Below are 4019 nucleotides of genomic sequence, written 5' to 3' on the forward strand. Positions count from 1 at the left end.
GTATTTTAAAACCACTATAAAGGTCCGGAATAAGATTTATATTCTCCCCAAAAGACGCCAAATGTTTTCGAATACATACGTCGATAGTTTTTATGTGTAATGATTTGAATCATTTTAAATGTAGATCATTATACTAATGTCAAAGAATTCAGTCAACTTCAAAACTGACCTTCCCCACAAAAGCCATTTACCTGTTAGTTAGGATTTTCTATTAACAAAACTTAGAGGTACATGATGTTCCTTTGTGTGTATCAATAAAACGGCTAATCTTGTACTCACATGGGGTCTACCTATAGTTAAATATATATCAATCTCCAATAAATATGTGAACAAACTGTCACAGATCATTAAAATGTAAACAAACACTGCTGAATTTACTGGTCGACAAAAAAGTGAAAACTGTGTTGCTTCATTTAAAGATGTTCTGATAATATTTTGAGCAAAAATAACTGGGGATCGACCATGTTTTGTGGACTAAATTGAAATATATATTTAATAAAATACCTGATTTTCTAAAAAAGTACCTTTACACACTTTATTTGTGGCTTTAAGAATGGAGTATTGCTTACATGGTAATCAAATTATGTAATCATATATATACAAATTATCAGCTTCTAGTATAAATCACTTTTAAATGCTAAAATCCTGCTTTTTCAACAATCGGCATAAAATACCAAAATAATTGTGGTTCTACCAATTTTTTGTTCTAAAGTGTTGAAACCATTGAAACAGTAACCAGCGTTGGTGTTTATTTTTTGTGGTTTATTATGATACATTTAATGAATAGACGCTCGTAGGAATACTAACACATTCTACTATATCGTGATATTTTCTTGTAACATATGATATAATTGTTCTATTTTGTTACAGATGTTTGCAGTCAATTGAATTTATCTTCAGGTTATACTAGTATGTTTGACATGACCTTATTTTTAAACTCATTGATAACTGGTGGGAAAAGTACAAGAGGCCTGTTTTGTTAGTTACACACAATGTGGCACAGCACTGCTTTGTGACTGGCTATTTACGGAGTATCATGGTCATATCCTGTTTATCGGGGGTTTTGTTACATTATGAAATGCAATAATGTATGATATAAATATAACCGTGATAACTGCGTCTTCTAATTGAATGCTTTGATAGCTTAGAGCTTAGTAAGTAAAAATATAGAACACACACACAAGAGGTGTCGGTCCATGGTTCGATTATTTTTAAAACGGAGTTTTTCTTTTTCTGTGCAAATAATCCTCGTGGAAGTGTACGTACGTTATGCATATCTTTTTTAATCTCGCACGGTCAGCTCAGCAAATGTTTGTCTTCGAATATGTACATGTATAGTGGTGAAATGAAATAATAAAATAGTTAACTACATGCATGTTGCACAGAAGAGAAGAGCGGGTTGAGACTGCCTTAGCTTAACTTCTTGTTAAAACTGGTAAAACCAAATCAAATGTTTAATAAATTACATTGTGATAAAAAAGAAAATGCTGACTGACCCTTTTTAGAAACCTATCTGCTCCACCTACTGCGTTCGCTAGTCATTTTGCAAAAATTCTCTAATACTGATTAATACGATAATTTGCATATAGTCAAATTGGATATCTGACTGTTTACCTAATCCATTAAAAAATGAAATTCAAATTATAAGCTCTCAGCATGGTCCAAGACATATTCATATAATGTGTTACGAACCTTTGACTGGTTCACTGCAGTTAAACAGTGTGTCTTCGGTTGGAAAGTTAGATTTAAATGTCAAAGTGAGACCATTTGTCCAACAAGTATTGTGACGAGCTGGACATAACGTTATTGTATTACGTAGATCTAAATAAAATAAAAGAGTGGAAAACTACAGGTCGTCCAACACGACATTAACGAAAATGTTGCAGGCTCGGTTTGATTGAGCCTGTTCATTGAAATGCAAGCAACCGTGCACGCCCTCGGTTGAGCAGAACTAAACATTTACACATATTATAAGTACCAGAATATAATTTAGAGACACCCGCATATGTATTCATAAGGCGGTGCACATGGAACCTTTAATGATGCACAGAGTGCAATTCCATGAAAAGCGGCGTATAGTCCCCAGACAAAACAAGGGCTTTGCCCTGAATGAGAAAACAATTGGCAGAACTAAACAAACTAGAATTTAGAGAGGGAATCTTTGGTTATAGCCTGCATATCATAGAAACCACCAAAAGACAAAATTAAAATGCAGGCACCATATCCAAGGGGTGACAATACCCAAAGCTAATAAAAAGGGACTATTGGAACCACCCAAACCGAAATGTTCAAGCTGAAAAATTAAACAGTACACTAACACAATATACACGTGTTGCTGAATGATCTGAAGAGATCGAAATATAACAGCTCTGATTGAAGGTACGGGGAGAATTCAATTGCTTTCTCTGCCATTACCTAACCAATGCTCCCCACTGGGACTTCCAAAACCATTCTCGTACTCAGAAAAGTTCCGGTAGAAATCCACGCTTCCGTTAAAACGCCTTTGGAAAACCTATGAATACAAAATAATACCACAAAATACTTTAGTTTCCGGTAAAGCTGTTCTCGTGTGATTACTATACATTTACTATGAAAACCTGTTCGATTGAGCCTGCGAAAGAGTATAATTTTTGAATTTTTCTACAGATGGTGTGGGATTTTACTCTTTATCAAAAATATTTGAAAAATAGATAAAATTATTATGACATGCTTTATATAACGCTAATTGTAATACTTTAATGAAAATTATTAAGCATTATCACATTTGATATAGTTTGCCATAAAATGACAAGAGCACAAGGAACACATGGCTGAACTGACAAAGTCAAGATAAGTTTCCGCTTCATGTTTGCTTATTGTATTCAAGCATAGGCGTACCTAACCCGGATAACATTTATCCCCTTGTAATTGTAATTAATGTAAGGTATGGTCAGCATAATTTTTAACAAAATCAGTCACAGTTTGCTAAATGAGAGTTGTATGACATAAACTAATATCATGTGTTCTAAATCTGGCGTTTTAGATATAGTGGTGTTAGACCTATGCACATTGTTTTGAAAATCGTGCAGGACAAAATTTACAGTTTTAAAAAATATATTGGCAGACCTTCAGTTGGACATCTGTGTAGAGAGGAGGATTAGACTTTAATAGATTTGTTAAAATCATATTTTGCATGAAAGACAAGGAAACATAGGAGATATTTAGAATTTGAATCGGTGAGCGGACAATTTTTCCATAGTGGTTTTTATATAAACGCCGGTTTGACGACAGTGTTTGTGAGGATTCATTGTCGTAAGAAACTTAGTTGTGACCGTGACAGGAAGTTGTCTAAAATTATCGTGTCACCTATTTTTCGCGACGTTCTAAAAGACAAGTTTTGGGCATATTCTTCGTTGTGTGGTGATAGACAGTAGGTGGATTATGGAAACAGAAGCGTCTCAATATGTAGAATCGGTGTTTTCCACGAACAGTGCGGAACAGGTATCAACAACACCTTCGAGAACCAGGAAAAGACATTTTTCAGAATCTTCAGATATAAATAGTGATGATCAGACTAAGAAAATAAAAAAAGATGATGTTAGTGAAGGGGAAAGGATAGATGATTCAAGGGACATGAAAGAGCTCATTTTAAAGTTGTCAAAGGAGGTGAGAATGTTGTCAGATAGATTTAGTTCAAGGATTGATGCATTGAAAGAACAATTCTCTGGATCAGAAAAGCGCATAATAGACAAAATGACAAAAGTTTTTGATAAACGTATAAGTTCAGAGGTGTCACGCATGAAAAATGACATGACAAAAGAGACAGAGAACAAGATTGGTGACCTGCGTAGTGAACTCTCTACGGATATGGATGAGATGAACCAGAAGATTAACGAGATTTCTAGTAATGACAGTTATGTGAAAAAACAGGATGATATCGCACTTAATATTGTGGTACGTAATTTGCCATTTAACACTTCTGAAAATATTCATAAGAAAATGACAGATTTGATACAAAAAGTTCTTCAACTGCCAGAAGT

Source organism: Mercenaria mercenaria, chromosome 2 (assembly GCF_021730395.1).
Source record: "Mercenaria mercenaria strain notata chromosome 2, MADL_Memer_1, whole genome shotgun sequence".
Classification (NCBI taxonomy): Eukaryota; Metazoa; Mollusca; class Bivalvia; order Venerida; family Veneridae; genus Mercenaria; species Mercenaria mercenaria.